Consider the following 17,981-nt stretch of genomic DNA (forward strand, 5'->3'; position numbering starts at 1 on the left):
TCCAGGAATTTGAGGAAAGAGATGGCCAGCAACAGGGAGAACTCACAACATGTAAGGAGATTTTTCAAGCAAGAATATATTGAATTATCAAATGTAACTACTGTTTTTATTGCTATTATAATGCTGATGTTATTAAATGAAAGTGTGTGCTGTGACCAGAGATTTCCTTAAATTACAAAGCTATGTGAACAGTTAACAACAAGCAGTTAGAAGGAGCCAATGTCAACAATTGTCTAAATGTGGCAATGCACAAGGATTTAGGGTACAGATTAATATGATCTACTCTGGATGGTCATTAACCACTTCTGTTTTTTATTGGGAATGTTATTTAGCAGAAAGTAAAAAAAATATATATATTTTTTTCAGAATTTTCGCTCTTTTTTTGTTTATAGAGCAAAAAATAAAAATCACACAGATGATCAAATACCAAAAGAAAGCTCTATTTGTGGGAAAAAAGGACATCAATTTTATTTGGGTACAGTGTCGCACGACCGCTCAATTGTTCATTAAATTAAAAATGGCCTGGTCATTAAGGGGCAAATCCTTCCGGTCCAGAACTGGTTATTAGAATTGTTTTACTTACCGAATTTAATTAGAAAATCTTTATTTATGCAATGTCTGTTCAATTTTTAGTTAGTGGGGTCAAACTGACATTCGTTTTCAGCCATAGTGAAAAGAAAATTTGAAGGAGCGGGATATATATATATATTTTGTTCTTAAACAAATAAAAAAAAGTGTTTGTTAAGAATTGTTCATATTGTAATAAAACCTGTTTAATTAGTCTCTGATTTCAGTCAAATAGCAGGTCTGGATGTCATTTGTTTTCCAATGAAAGCGAGAAAGAATAATTTCTCTGCAGAAGCTCGAACGAAAATCTAACCGTGTATGGCCAGCCTGAAGGAGTAGAAACTTGACTTAGAAAAGTAAATGTTCACTTAGCTTAGTGAATAATACGCACTTCTATCATCCAATCACAATTATGGCATTCAAAGTGAACCATAGCATCACCTTAATTACTAAGCTATGTAAACACTCACTTTGGTAAGTGAACAATAAAGTAAATTACATTTTTTTTTTTTTTTGGACGGGTTCACACCAACGCTATCCTACAAAAGCAGCCACCGATGTGCACTGTGAGCAGCACACTGTTGTTTCAACTTCAGAATGATGGATGGTGTTGCAACACACTGTTTCAAAATGCAGCTAGCGGTAATTTTTCATCTGCAATGTCGGCTTGTCCTGGGCTCAGATAGAGCACAATGAATGATGCTGACCATCATATTAAGGACATCTTGTGGCAGAGTAAAAGTACTGCAGTGGAAATCTCTGGATTGAAGGTGAATATTGCAGTAAAAGCTGATTTTGCTATTTTATCCCTTAAGGCGCTGTTCAATTTTATCTTGTTGTTTTTAGCTGAAGTTCTGCTTTATTGGATCAGTTCTGCTAGGTTACATTTTCCATTAAAAGTGTACATGTATAATCTGTCAGAACGGCATCTTGGGACTGGCAGGGGAGGCAAATGACCGCCTAGTAAGGCAGGAGGTATAATATTATTTAGGAATATGTTATTATAGCAATGTATATTGGCTCATACACACTATAAGAAAATCAGATAAACATTTCCCCCCGAGGAAGGATCGTACGATTTTATGATAGTGTGTACACAACTTTCGACAGCTCATTCCGATTTTCCAAACAAAAACTTCCGAAGGGACGAACTCCAAAATTTTTCTCATACAGGAACAGAACAAACTATTTTCATTTAATGTTTATATGGGTGTGATTCTTGAACTGTCTCGATAGATATTAAGCGTATATGCCCTTGATGCTGCTTGTACCTTTACTGGTGACCACTCAGTTAAATTGAATAAAATAGGGGGGGGGGGAGAGAGTACCGCGCTTCAGGGATAATTAATAAATATATATCAATGAATGTTCAAGTGGTGTGTAAATAAAATACAAAGTCAATAAAATGTGTAAATTATAGGTCCAAAATTAAAATATACATGTGAATTGTGTCATATATATCCAAATCATATTAAATAAATATTCTACTAATAATTCATTAAAAAATATCCTGATCAATAATATTAATACAGTGCTTATGGTGATATTATTATTCAGAATCCAGTGATATTTGTGATATATTAAAGTGCTCTGTGCTGATCATTAAAGTGTCCCAATAAAAACCAATTAAAAAAGGCCAACTGTTAATATTTAAATTTTAAAGGCCATTTCTACCTTTATCAACATGTTACATCTGCATTTGGGGTGTAACATGTTGCATGCTAAGCACCCCCTGAACCCCTCATTACAGTAGGCAGGGGTTCCTCTCCCCCGCAGACGTTGTCACTTTTAAAATTGGTGCAGCAGAGATCTGTGAATAAATAAACTACAAGTCCCGTCTGCAGGACATGGACTTGTAGATCTCAAAAGACTCCGAGTGCACTGATCAGTCCATTGGGGTTGATTTACTAAAATTGAAGGGTGCAAAATCTGGTGCAGCTGTGCATGGTAGCCAATCAGCATTGGGATGTGAAGGACCTGAAGAAGGAGGCCACGCCTATGAAATGCATAGTCATAGCAACCCCCTGTTGTGATGTGACATTGGGAGGCTCAGTTCTCTGAAGCCTCTCTGAAGCTTGTCTGTTTGTGGCTTCTGACGGCTCTCCTTCGCGTCTTCTGGTGCATGCGTGGCGCCGGCTGGTCCGGGAGCACGCACGCAATCTGATCGGCTGACTCTGGGACGGAAGTCTCTGTCTCGGCGTGCAGGACACAGAGTGCACTTGAATGAAGAGCGGGAGTGCGGTCATCTGCATCAGAGAGCTGCTGACGTCCTGGCGTCATCGATGCATTGATGTGTCTACATTCATCCTTCCCATGTGAGTGTAATCTTGACTGTGTCATTTTCTATTTTAATAAACGGTGTTATGCTAGGGCAGTTGTGCGCTTTTTTCCTCTTTTTTAATTGCTAATCAGCATCTAACTGCTGTTCTCTGATCATGACCCATTCAAGTGAATAGGGCTGCTCTGCAAGTGCATGCAATGCACACGGTTGCGGCCAGGGCTGCTGTTAGAAATGATGGGGCCCCGTACAGCCTACCTGATGGGGCCCCCTTCAACCTCATCCCTGGCCCCACCTCAAAACAAAATGCAGGTTTGTCACCGTTTACGTATATATGTGCGGGACCAACGTGCATGTTTGCAATTACGCATGAGCAAGGGGAAATGGGGGCTTTAAAAAGGTTTTACATTTTATTTTATTTATGTTACTTTGTGCAAAGTTGCTGGGGCTATCATGCTGCAGGGATGACCAAGATGTCACCCTTCCAATCCAGGGACGTGCCGGTGTTCTGTTAGAATAGCGCTACCTATCAGATTCTGCTACTGGAAGTGACATACGGACTAGAACAACTTACTGCGCATGCGTCATGCGTTTCAACATGGCCGCTATGCATTCCAATAGCTTTCTTAATGTGACAGAACATGAAGCATGAAGACATCTTCTTACACCCACACAAGTCTTCAATTTTACATTTATTTTAGCAGTAAACTGACCTTATAGAATAAATCACAGTATTACATTTCTATTATTATTGTATTCTAGTAAATATAGCGAGAAACCTGCGGCCAGAAGGTGGTGACGGCCATCTTGGTACACCCCGCACTGCTCAGCAACAAACTGATTATATAGTGAAATAGACTGTTCCACTCGGCTGCGGTGAAATAGTCTATTTCAGTCTATAAGGTGAGTTTACTGATAAAATAAATGTAAAATTTAAGACATGTGTTGGTGTAAGGGCCCTTTCACACGGCCGCTCCGCTTGTCCGCAAATCATCCTATTTTTTTGCGGATGATTTGCGGACATCAATGTAAGTGAATGGCACTGCGGATGTCAGCGGAATACCATCCACTGACATCCGATTTTCTTCCTTGCAGTTCTGTTCCGTTTTTTGGAACGGAACAGAACCCTATTTTTCATCCGTGTAAAAAACGGAAAGGAAGGAAAATCGGATGTCAGCGGTGTCATCCGCTGACATCCGCAATCCCATAGACTTACATTATGTCCACATATCATCCGCAAACGGATGGGATGATATGCGGGCACACGGAGCGGATGACAGAAATGTCATCCGCTCCGTGAAAAAAAAAAAAAAAGTCCCGCAGCGGAGCGGCCGTGTGAAAGAGCCCTGAGAAGATGTCCACTGCTGCTTTGTGTTCTGTCACATTAGGAACCTATTGGAACACATAGCCGCCATGTTGGAACGTATGGCGCATGGGCAGTATGTTGTTCTAGTCCGTACGTTACTTCTGCTAGCAGAATCTGATAGGTAGCGCTATTCTGACAGAACACCGATACATCCATGGACGGGAAGAGGTTAAAGGGGAGTGGTTTGACTGCACATGTTTACTGTCCCCCAAACACAAGTTTAAAGTAGCATCTCACTGTGTCCTATGATCAGCAGCATGAAAAATCACACAGACTGCAGGTACCCTGTCACAGTGTCACATGGATGCTGGGGGTGCTGACTTTGTTATGCAGTAACACTCACTACAGCCATAGCATAAAGTCAGCATCCCCAGCATCCATGTGACACTGTGACAGGGTACCTGCAGTCTGTGTGATTTTTCATACTGGTGATCATAGGACACAGTGAGGACTCTATCTTCTGTTCTTCACTCACTTTGTCCAATGCAGCCACGCTGTCTTCCTGCTGCTCCCTGTCAGCTGCTGAGTCAGTCGTCTGCCTCCTTACATCATCACACTCGGCACTTGAGTAAGGCGAGGCGGGGCTGAGCAGAGAATTATTGTATCCCTCCGCCAGGCAAGGCAGTGGACAGCAGCAGCCAGGACTTTATGGCAGCAAATCAATATGGAACTACATCCCATGTATACATGCGCCCCCGAAAATGAAAAAAAAGTCCCGCCTCTGCACTCACCTCCTGGGCCCTTCTGTTGACATTATAGGGCCCAGGAAAATGTAATTACACCCCCAAGAAAGTACAAATTAGGAAAAAGTTTAGAAAAAAAGATTTTTTTTTTTAACATGCAGAAATTTACTGTAATGCTGCCCGGGCCCCTTGTAGAGCTGATGGAGCCCGGGCCCGGTACAACAGGGCTGGTTGTACTGCCCTATCAGCGGCCCTGGTTGCGGCCCACTATTGCAGGGTCTAGGGGGATAAAGCAAGCAGTGAGGAGGCGATCAAAAGGCCTCCTCACCACCTCTCAAAAAAAATTCTCAAAAGCGATCCAAGCGTGGATCACTTTTCAGAGGGGTGGCAGTCCCTACTGCATATGTGAATGGGCCCTAAATGGATTAATTCCCTTACTTTCTTGCTGCTGTGTCCCTGGAACAGGAAGTAGATTGAAATTTCCCTGAAGGGACACAGAGGGAAAAAAAATGAGACGGGTGTTTCTGTTCAAAATTTTTTTTTTTACTGTTCTAAGGTGCATTCACACGATAGTAGCATGTGACCAAATGGAAAATTGTGAAATCTTGTACAAAACATGGTAATAAAGTGTGTCAAGCTTGAGGTGCCATTCATTGTTATTTGTACCAGAAATGCATGTATTTGCAAGGTGCATCGGCTTCTTTCCACTTTGGTCGCATGTAGGGCAGCCCACTGACATGAATGGATTGTTCAATGTTCAATGGATTGTTCAATGCAGGATGTGTGACATGACACCTGATGTCACTCTACAGAGTGTAAATGCGGCTTACACTTTTACTATTAGATCCTGCCCGTGTTCTAGCCTACCATGCATACTATGGTGATGTCACTTAATAATGACATGCTTGTAAATTGAAATGTAGTTATTTTTTTTAATTCCACTTCAGCAAACACTGGTTATAAAAAAAAAATTCACTGTGTTAGGCCCCTTTCACACTTGTGCGACTTGCCCTGTGATTTGGGACTGCAAAGTCTTATGACAAGTCGTATTCCATGATTTCCAATGAGTACTGTTCATATTTGTACGGCTTCAAGTTGCAACGACTTCAAAGTAGTCCCTGCACTACTTTGAGCCAGTTTTAATGCGTTTTCAGGTCCAAAGAGCTAGGCATTGCTTCAAGTCCCGGCAAAATCGTGTCAAAATCGTGGCGGCAAAATTGCGCAACTTTTAGGTCGCACAAGAGTGAAAGGAGCCTAAGTCCCTGTTCACACCTGAGCATTTTTCAGCTTGTAAAACGGTCAACTCTAAAGTCTCAAAATGCCCAACAAGCAAAATCCTATTAATTTCAATGGCCCCTGTTCACATATGAGCGTTTTGTCACCTGAAGCAAAATGCCTGAAGCTTAAAAAAGCACATGAGCTTCTTTTTTGGCAGATTACAAGCGTTTTTGTTAGATGTCAATGCCTGCTTCCAAACACCTGCAAAAAACGTCCGAAAAAATGCATGAAAAAAGCCCAAAAAAACGCTTGAAAAAAGCCCAAAAAAACTCCTGAAAACAATACGCTAAGGTGTGAATGGAGCCTTTTGCAAAATACAGTGAGGATTCTTGACACCTGTGCAAATGATTAACACTTTAGCACGGCAAAAAAAATGTTTTCTTTTTTATAAATAAACCCCATAGGGTCCTCTCGGATGAACTCTATACAATAGACAGGCAGATGTAATGGAATGTGGATCCTTTTACATCCTCTTACCTCCGATCAGTCACATTCAGGTCATTAGCGATACGCTGGGGATGTCAATTAAAAGTTAACGACACCCCCAGATCAGATCGCATATCCCAGTGCAATCTGTAAATTCGCACAGAATCAGATGGCACTAGTGTGAACGAAAATGCAATCCGATTCTGCTGCGGACCAAAAAAGGGTCCTGTGCGCGTGTTTTAGTGCGATTGCGGTGCAAATTAAGCCATACAAGCTGTATGGCTGAATTTGCACCGCACAGAGATCGCATATAATTTTAGGAGCAGTGCGCTCCGAATTACATGCGATCTCTGTGATCGCACAAATGTGAACCGGCACTTAGAGGAATTTTTTTCTTTCTTCGTACATTTGATGAGATTGAAAGTTATAAGGGTTTGTTTACACTTGCTTCAAAACATGACTTCGGACATGCTTTTTAAAGCTCAATGAAGGCCAGTCAAAGCCCCTGTCACTAAATAAAATGGTTAGCTTACAGTCCTGTTTACACCTTGCTTTTTCTTTGCTTTGGCTACGCTTAAAAAAATTAAACCCCATGTTGCTTTATTGGTGCTTTAAAGCCTCCATAGAAGTCTGTGACAAAGCTCTCTTGAAGCTCCTGCAGCTTTTGAGAGGCTTTAATTCAGCTTTAGCTTCACTTTGTTTGTATTGTAGGTATAAGATATCAACACACACACACACACACACACACAGGGCATCTGGCAAGTTTCATTAACCACTTCCCACAAACCAATGTACCTGTACGTCGGCTTGAAGAAGTGGTTGTACGGGATGATGCCTGCAGCTGCAGGTGTCAAACCAGTACCGTTCTTTAGAGCCGGCAGTCGGCTTTCTGATGATAACTACCAACGTCCCCCTCCTCCCGCCGCTCTGCCCGGGTCTCTCGTCCAACCAGGAGACCAGAGCAACTAGCCGGCACATCCGCTGGCTGGTTAGAGTCCCGAATGAAGCCGAATTCAGGTTTAATCGGGTCTCCAATAAAGTAACCCGGAAGGGATGTCACAACATCACTTCCGGTTTATTCCAACGGTGCCAATTTAAAAAGACTGACAGTATTCATATATAAGACATATATTTTGAATACTTTGAAGTGCAGAGGTGGGGTTTGGAGTCTTTTAGACCCAAGATCCCTCCATAAAGAGTACCTGTCACTGCCTATTACTGTCACAAGGGATATTTACATTGCTTGTGACAGCAATAAAAGTGATCAGATTTTTTTTTTTTTTTTTTAAGGAACAGTGTTAAAAATAAAAAATAAAATAAATAGGAAAAAAAAAATGTAAAGTGCCCCCGTCCCTGTGAGCTCGCGCACCAAAGAAAAGGCATACGTAAGTCATCCCCACAAATGTAAACGGTGTTCATATCACACACGTGAGGTATCACTATGATCGCCAGACCAAGAGCAATAATTATAGCAAAAGACCTCCTCTGTATCTCTAAACTGGTAACCATTAAAAAATGTTAAAGCGTCGCCTATGGAGATTTTTAAGCACCGTAGTTTGTCGCCATTCCACGAGTGTACACAATTTTAAACTGTAATGTTAGGTATCTATTTACTTGGCGTGACATCACCTTCCACAATATACAGAAAAATTGGGCTACCTTTACCGTTTAGTTTTTTTTTTTATTTAGTGAATTTTTTCCCAAAAAATAGCGTTTAAAAGATCACTGCGCAAATACCGCCTGACAAAAAATATTTTAACGACCGCCCTTTTATTCTTCAGAGTCTTTGCTAAAATATATATATATATATATATATATATATATATATATATATATATACTGTATATATATAATGTTTGCGAGTTCTAAGTAATTTTATAGCAAAAAATATTGATTTTAACTTGAAAAACAAGTGTCAGAAATAGTCTTAGTCTTTAAGAGGTTAAAGCTTTAAAAAGGACCACTGAAGCATCAAAAACACATCAAAAAAGCATGTTGAAGCAGAAGGCGCTTTAATGTGTGTTGAAATTGAAGCAAGTGTAAATGAGCCCTAAAGAAGGTGGAGTGGTGAGCTGGATTCTCTATAAAGGAGTGATAACATTTACTATTAGACGCTACAGCCTACCCATCAGAATAGGTGCCAATATGGTCTGGTGAGTGTTATTCCTAAGGGAGAGGTTCTCACAGTATCACTCAGGTGATGGATTCAAGGTGTTACGTTAGATACAAAATTTCACACTGGTGGACTTTTTTTCTTTTCTGGATATACTACATTTTTGGGTGTTCATTTATTTATATATATATATATATATATATATATATATATATGTTTGCATAATTTTGTGCACTTTATATTTTTTTTCACAAATTTTGGAAATTTATTTCATTTTGGAAATTTTTTTGCGCTGCTGTGAAATATTATTTGTTTATTACTGGTGATTATTTCACTCCATTTTAAATAGTGCAAGTTTGTTTTCTTCTAATATCTACATGTGGTTTATTTTTTTATTTAGTTCAGGTACTTATATAGCGCTGTCAATTTACACGGCGCTTTACATATACATTCACATCAGGCCCTGAAGGAGCTTACAATCTAAGGTCCCTAACTCACATCCATACATACACATACTAGAGCCAATTTAGACAGGATCCAATTAACCTTCCAGCATGTCTTTGGAGTGTGGGATTAAATCAGGGTACCCGGAGGAAACCCATGCAGGCACAGAGAGAACATGCGGTTAAGATTTTCAATCACAGCATTTAGTAAATTCATTATTTTTTCTTCTTCACATACATTTATGTTTTATTCTCTTTATATTTGTTCAGCCATTAGATTTTTAAGATGTGTGATGGAACGTGCTATACAGTATGTGCCATCAAAGGCAATGTTAGACAGAGTGGGGTCACATCTTCGTACTGCAGCATGCATTGGAAAACAAGGTACGTTTTTGTCAATGGTAGCAAATGAAAACACAAATATGATGCATTTTTCATGCATTACCATGCAACACAACCTTGTCACAACCTAAAATAATTGTTTGATGGGAAACATAAAAAGGTGTGACGCATTAAAAACGTAAAAATACATATCAACAAGCATGGCATGGCAAGGCATGAAAACAGAAAGGTGCGAACCTTCATGCAGACCAAGCTGTCCAGCACAGTGACAAGGGTTGGAGCAAATGATAACACCACCAGGGGTACTTACAAAGACTAACTTTTATTCTAATGGTATAAATCTTCTATTAACCTCCCTAGTGGTGTGGCTCGGGGTTAATATTCAGTGCCAAAAGTGGTAACCATGAGCCACACTCGGGATTACCCCAGAATGATACTCACCTTCCCCTGCGATCCCCCGCTGTCCTCCCCTGCCATCCTCCAGCCATCCTCCTGCTCTCCTCCTGCTGTGTGCTCAACCAATGCTGGCACCTTCTTATGGTTCCCTTCCCTGCGAGCGACGCGTCGCAGGGGGTGGAACCGGCGGGAGATTAAGAAAAAAATAAAAAAGACATGATACAATGTAATCTGTTAGGATTACAACTTTGTATCATGCCATTTCACCTAGTGGCTTTTCCAGTGCCCTGCCTGTGCTTTTTGCGGTACTTTGTGCCTGGAAAATTGATAACGCCCATGCCATGCAAAAAGCGTTCTTTTAGCTCAAAGCGCTTTTGGATGAACTGGAAAACAGCGACAGTGAATCGTAAATATTTGAAGAACTGAGCGATTCGTGGGAAAATTCGTCATCAGGTATGGAAAGTGACGCCAGCGACGATTCTGCGACTGAGCTCAGTGATGCGTAAACTTGGTGCTCTATTGACTGCGGTACGGATCAGGCAGCACCCCCAAGATTCCCATTTACTGGGGCACCTGGTATTAAAGTTGACGTTGACCATGACAACCCCTTGGCATACCTACAATTATTTCTGACCGATGAGGTTATTGAAAAAATAGTTACCGAGACAAACCGGTACAAAGAGCAACAATTGGCTACGCATTGGATGCTTGCAAGAAGCAGAAGGTGGGAACCAGTGACCAAAGATGATATTTGGAAATTTCTGGGCCTAAAAATTCTTCAGGGAGTGGTGGGGAAACCCATGCAGAAGTGGTATTGGACAACCAATATATTACTTGCCACTCCATTCTTTGGCATGGTCATGTCATAGTACAGATTCTCCCTCATAATGAAATATCTCCATTTCGAAAACAATGAAGAATTTGATAAATTTTATTATAATTTATGATTTTGTGTTTCAAACTTTATCATACCCAAGGTGTCTACTAGACTCTTGTTTGGACAGATTTAAGTGAGTTATTCCTAAGAATTACAGGCCAAAAATATAAAACAACAGATTTCCGTGGAAAACAATGTACCTCTTTTATCGCAAAAATTCTGACATAATCAGACCGCCAGGGAGGTTAAATATGTTAGTAAGGACATAGACGGGAAAGCAGGTTTTGGCGGTAGGGAAAGGTACCACGTGACCTTCGGAATATTCCAGAAGGTTTTGTGATACAAAAGAAGGTTCTGGAAAGTGGGGCTTATTATATGAAGGCCCCCCACTGTGAGGAAGCTGCCAGTGGGTCTGTGATGGCGCGATGAGCTCTCTCCCCCCCCCCCCCTCCCCTTGTTGCAAGGCACGTTTTTGTGGTTTGTCACCCTTTTATTGAAAAGAAAATATTATTATTTATGGTTTTGTGTTTCAAACTTTATCATACCCGGGATGTCTACTAGACTCTTGTTTAGACAGATTTAAGTGAGTTATTCCTAGGAATTACAGGCCTAAAATATAAAACAACAGATTTCTATGCAAAACAATAGACCGCTTTTAGCACAAAAATTCTGACATAATCAGACTGCCAGGGAGGTTAAATGAGAGCCTTTCCTTAAAGCAGAACCTCACCCAAAAGGGGAAGTTCAGCTAGTTTGCATCCACCTCCCCCCCCCCCATATTCCACTGCCACATATGGCACTTTTTCGGGGGAGTGGGTAGCTGGTTTTGACAGGTACGCTCCCACTTCTGATCAGATCACTGCAGCGATCTGTTCGGACGTTCGGCCCCCTCCTTCTTCCCCCCGCAGCCTTCTGGGACACATCACAGGTCCCAGAAGACTGCAGGACCAATCACAGAGCACAGCCTGGTTGGAGCAGGCGCAGTAGGAAACTGTCTGTGGAGCCAGAAGGCTTCACTGCCAGTTTCCCTTACCTGAGATGCCGGCGCCTGGACCCAAAGCTGATTGAAGTATCGGCTCAGGTGAGGACATCACTGGATCCCTGGACAGGTAAGTGTTTTCATATTAAAAGTCAGCAGCTACCGTAATTGTAGCAGCTGACCTCTAAATTATTTTTTTTTTTGGGGGGGGGGGGGGCTGAAGCTTATCTTTAAAGCGGAGTTCTGGCCACAAAATGTTTTTTTCAATAAAAATACCCTTGGGACAGTCAGGGCTAGTACATTCCACAATGGATAGCCTCTGTACTGTCCCGGGTCGCACCTACATTTTAGAAGAAATACTTACCTTGAAAATTTCTTCTCCAGCGCTGCCATCTCGGATGTGGGCAGCTGAAGCCAGCGCTTCCTCTTCTGCGTCCTCTTCCGTGTCCTCCTCTCCCAGAATGCCCTGCACCAGCCCCGCTCGTCACTTCCGGTGCGGGTGTGTCATCCCTCCACAGCTTCTGGGCATGCCCAGAAGCTGTTTAGCAGGGAATGAGGCACCCACACCGGAAGTGACGAGCGGGGCCGGTGCAGGTGCATTGATTCCTGGGAGCTATGACGTTCAGCTCCCAGGAATCAATGCAAAGAGGAAGAGACGGCGCGGACCGCGGCCACAGAGGGAGGAAGTGGAAGAAAGGTGAGTATATTTTTCTTCAATAACAAGGTAAGTAAGCAAAAAAAAAATCGTAAAATATCCATTTATTTTTCAGGTGACCAAAAGCAAGCGGATGGCCCAAAATCGACTATGTCGATTTTGTAGCCGGAACCCCGCTTTAAGTGCCCCTTGAAGTGTAATAGTTTGGTCCAATCATTGTCACTGTCATTATTCCTGGACAGCATGGTCTGCATAGAAATGTGGAGACAAACAGAAACAAAGACATGAAATAAAAAGGAATATACTAAATACTATCTGTAAATATAGAACCCCAATGCAGTTATCTGAACTTTTAAATTTGTGTACTCCATAAAATCCTTTTCTTGGATTCTATTGAGGAAATTTTAGACTGTTGGGTTATATTTTGTGTCCCTCAAAAAAAAAAAAAAAAAAAAGAAAACAGGATTTTTTACAGTAAAACTTTTTTCCTGGAGTCCATTGAGGAAAACAGGAATTTTTGGACTGACAACAGTGCAACCCAGCAGTTTAAGGATCTCTATGTTCACAGTGGCTGAATGGTTGGCACTACTGTCTTTAGGCACTAAGGTTATTGCTCCCAAGCAGGGTGCTATCTGCATGGAGTTTGCATGTTCTTTCTGTGCTTGTGTGTGTTGTCTATCACACCCCCAAGACATGCTGGTGGGGTATTTGGCTCCTGACTAAGTTGATCCTAGAATGTGAGATAGGGACCTCAGATTGTAAGTGCAGGGAATGCTGTAAAAGTATAATATATGTAAAGCACTGAGTACATTGTCAGCTCTATATACATTTCTATAATAAAGAAACAAAAATAGGATGTTTGTATTCACTGTAAAATCCCTTTCTTGGAGGAACACAGGAATTCTGTCAGCAGTATAACCCAACAGTCCACTAATTCCAGTGCCCTTTAAAGGACCGCTATCACAATATTCTTGCTCTTCCATTGAAGTGGTATTTAACCCAAAAGCAAATATTTACTATATTGCTGCTTATTAACTCTTAGATGTGGTGGCTTTAATAGTCTTCTTTTTTTTAGGCCTTCATTCTTTTATTTTCACCTGGTGATCCTGCCAGTAAGTCTGTTGTTTTATACCAGACCCAACTGTCCTGCTGATGTAGCAGTTAGAGGGATGAGGCAAACCATTTTATACTAACAGGTGTGCTTACAATGATCAGTTTTTATTTATTCATGTAAAACTATGATCTTTAATTGAACAAAACTGATTGCTGTAACTGCTTATAAAGTATTAGCTGGAGTTTGGCTGCAATAAGCTAGTGTATCTAAATCTACTAGCACACCTAACACTCCCCTCCCCCCAGAATGGCAATGCTGCTGTCCAAAGGGGTCTCTGTTGCTCTGTCATTTTAATGCAGCCTTTTTCAATCAGGGTGCCCAGACACTCTGGGGTGCCTTGATGTTTCTTCAGGTGTGCCTTGGCAAAATGCTTGCATAACATCCTTGTTTGACCCTCACCTGCCCCTCGCCATCAGTGTTGGGGGCACATTAGCTGAATAATGGAGAAAAACTGAGGGAGAAGAGAAACATTTGAATACTTAGTACCAGTTTTCAAAAGTGTATTTGCTTTGGAAGAATAAATCACCTCTAATATGTGCGGATGTTGCTGCATTATGTAATACTATTAGAATAATTTTTACATTTTAGAATGGGGTGCCATGAGACTGTCCTTAATGTTTAAAGGGTGCCTCAAGATTGTCCTTAATGTTTAAAGGGAGCCTTGCCAGAAAAAAGGTTGAAAAACACTGTTCTAATGGTATAAGTCTTCCTTTAAATTCTTCTTTTAAATTCTTTAAAATATTACATATTAATAAATTACATTTCTTTAAAATCTTTCTTCGCTTAAAGCAGAACTTTACCCAAATTGGGGGCACTCTAATACAGGAGGTGTTACTGGTCAGATCCCCAGGTGGAAACAGAGTGGGGGGGAACCTAAAAAAATAGAAAACGAATACAGCCACCACATCCAGTGATTGGTAAGCTGCAATGTGTTATATTGGTTTTGGGTTTCATTGTAAATCAAAAGAGTATTGCATTACAAAAACTCAATATAACATACAAATAGCACCATTTGTCAGTTGCTAAAAATCAAAGGAATAAAATCAATTCTCAGGAATAATCAAACTTTGGAAATCAGGGACAGTATGCAGCTATGAAGGTTTCCTAGTCTTCTGTGACTACAGTGTGACATATATAGAGTTAAAGTCCCATTGTAATCCATCAGAGCTACAGAAAAGGAGACATGCATTCTTACCTGCTGCACAGCAATCAGTATGTGTCCTGCACAGGTCATCAGCTCTCACCCCTGTGTGCAGAACATCCTCCTGCATCGATCACACTGCCTCCCTGCTCTCTGCATCATTTAAAGCCCCTGGCTCTAACTTCAGCACGTTTTTTTTCATGCAACCGTTTATCATCGCCATCTTGTGGCCATAATTAGGTGCTGCAGGACATCGCAGTGCTCAATTAATCACAGTCCATAGAAAGCAAACAGTACCCTTCCATACGTCTATGAAGAAGGACTCGACAAAAGTCCAAAACATGTTAGATGAATCGGTCTTCTACACCAGTGGTCCTCAACTCCAGTCCTCGGGGCCCACTAACAGGCCAGATTTTAAGTATTACCTTGGGGAGATGCCGACTAGAATACTGCAATCACTGAGCAGCAAATGATATCACCTGGGATGTATTTCAGTTATCTTGCAAACCTGGCCTGTTAATGGGCCCTGAGGACCAGGGTTGAAGACCACTGTTCTACACTACACAGCTGACCCATGGTATTCCCTAGGTCTGTGTATGATATGATGTCGGAATGGTTACTGTTTGTTGTTTTTAATCAGTCCCTTTTGGGACTTCACTATTGTATTTATGTATTTTTGTTTCTATTCCATGTTTTTTTAATAAAATATGTTCTTTGATACTTATATTCATATGGTCTGTCAATTTCAAGTCCATAAGGGCATGGGCGTCCGCAGGTAGGGGTAAGGGGGGAAAAATGCCCCTCCCTGGAATCTCAACTTCCCCTTTCAAATGGTTGTTAAGCCACTTCATACCATCCTGTCTGGTCTGTTTATTAATCCTGTGTGCCTATGTTTTAAAAAAATAAGCCATTCTTTACCAGTTTTCAGAGGGCCGGTCACATGACCCGTCGGCTCTCTCCTCTCACTGTCTGACAGCTGCCTGCAGTGGGTGGAGCCGAGGATTCCTTACTGATGTCAGTCAGGAGGGGAGGAGGAGAGAGGCCGCGGGTCACATGAGCGACGAGTGGCACTCTGAAAACTTGTAAAGAATGGCTTATTTTTATAAAACTCAGACACAGGGGCACATAGGATTATAAACAGACTGTAGCCAGGATATGCAACTTTAAATGAAACTACAGCAGCAGGAGGGGAGGGGGCATTGACAGAGGAGCAGACAGGCAGGGAGAGAGGGGGGAGAGAGGACAGAGAAGGACAGGAGGGCTACGGATTACGGAGGCATGTAAACTGACCACAGTGTCAGGACTCAGCAGCCATGGTATACCGTGGTCAGTTTACAGAGGGAAGGACATAGTCAGGCAGGATCAGCCAGGTATTTTAGGTGATAGAAGGGGCCAAATTACACAGAAAAGCACTGTGCTGTATAACATGCTTTAAGGGAACAGGATCAATATTTTTTTTTTTTAGGTTAACAAATGCTTAAAAAATAAATGCTGCGGTTTGCTCTTTAAAAATAAATACTCAAAATAAGTATAATGACTTAGCCCCTCCCCTTCATGAAATTGATGAAAAGGGGCGGAGCATGGGTGACCTCAAAATGATGCCCCCCCCCCTTGAAAAAATGTTCTGCGGACGCCCATGCATGAGGGGTATTAGCACAGTTTTCCTGTGCCCAATTATTTCTAGTTTAACCACTTGCCTACAGTGCACTTTAACCCCCTTCCTGCCCAGACCGATTTTCAGCTTTCAGCGCTCTCACACTTTGAATGACAATTACTCAGTCATGCAACACTGTACCCATAAAAAAATTGTGTCCTTTTCTTCACACAAATAGAGCTTTCTTTTGATGGTATTTAATCACTACTGGGTTTTTTATTTTTTGTGCTATAAATAAAACAAGACTGAAAATATTGTGAAAAAACGCATTTTTCTTTGTTTCTGTCATAAAATTTTGCAAATTAGTCATTTTTCTTCACAAATTTTGGCCAAAATTTATACTGCTACTTATCTTTGGTAAAAAAATAACCCAAATAAGTGTATATTATTTGGTCTTTGTGAAAGTTCTAGAGTCCACAAGTTATGGCGCTAATCATTGAAAATTGACCTTACTTGATCACACCTGATGTACTGAAGGCCTATCTCATTTCTTGAGACACTAAAAAGTCAGGAAAGTACAAATACCCCCCAAATGACCCCTTTTTGGAAAGTAGACATTCCAATGTATTTAATAAGGGGCATGGTGAGTTTTTTGAAGTTGTAATTTTTTTCCCACAATTCTTTGCAAAATGAAGATTTTTTTTTCTTTACAAATTGACGTATTAACAGGTTATTTCTCTCACACAGCATATATATACTTGCAACTACTCCCCAAAACACATTCTACTACTCCTCCTGAGTATGGCGATACCACATGTGTGAGACTTTCTCACAGTCTGGCCACATACAGAGGCCTAACATCCAAGTAGCACCGTCCGGCATTCGAGGAGCATAAATTATACATATAATTTCCTGACAACCTATCGCACTTTTGAAGGCCCTGGAGCACCAGGACAATGGAAACCCCCATAAAATGACCCCATTTTGGAAAGCAAACGCCCCAACGTATAATTTTGGAGGCATAATGAGTCTTTTGAACGTGTAATTTTTTTCCACAAGTTTTTGGAAACTGTGGAAAGAAAATGAAAATGCATTTTTTTTTTTACACAAAGTTGTCCATTTATGAAATATTTCCAACACATAGCATATACATAGCAAAAATTGCACCCCAAAATACATTCTGCTATTCCTCCTGAGTATGGCGATACCACATGTGTAACACTTTTACACAGCCTAGCCACATACAGAGGCCTAACATCCAAGTAGCACTTTACACAAAGTTGTCCATTTATCCACTTTTTGACACTTGGTGTTTACAAGCTAAAATCATTTTTTTGCTAGAAAACTACTTAGAACCCCCAAACATTACATATTTTTTTTTAGCAGAGACCCTAGAGAATAAAATGGAGATCGTTGCAATATTTTTTTATCACACCATATCTGCGCAGCAGTCTTCCAAATGCAATTTTTTTGAAAAAAATTCACTTTTTTTAATAAAAAATAAGAAAACAGTAAATTTAGCCCAAATTTTTTCCATAATGTGAAAGATAATGTTACGCCGAGTAATTAGATACCCAACATGTCATGCTTCAAAATTGCACACGCTCACAGAATGGCGCCAAACATTGGTACTTAAAAATCCCCATAGGCAACATTTTAAAGATTTCTACAGGTTACCAGCTTAGAGTTACAGAGGAGTTCAGGTCTCAAATTATTGCTCTTGCTCTAA

At 40.9% G+C, this 17,981-nt stretch overlaps 1 protein-coding gene across 1 annotated transcript in view; it reads right to left on the reverse strand.

The window, feature by feature from the left end:
• Positions 1-14,776, reverse strand: part of GLIS1 (GLIS family zinc finger 1) — a 251,866-nt gene extending 237,090 nt beyond the window's left edge. The window contains exon 1 of the mRNA XM_082266027.1: positions 14,713-14,776. The gene's annotated coding sequence lies outside the window, so the exon portion shown is untranslated. The remainder of the gene's footprint in view (positions 1-14,712) is intronic.
• Between the last annotated feature and the right edge of the window lie 3,205 nt (positions 14,777-17,981).

Source organism: Pelophylax lessonae (assembly GCF_965119305.1).
Source record: "Pelophylax lessonae genome assembly, chromosome: 8".
In the NCBI taxonomy this organism is placed as follows: domain Eukaryota; kingdom Metazoa; phylum Chordata; class Amphibia; order Anura; family Ranidae; genus Pelophylax; species Pelophylax lessonae.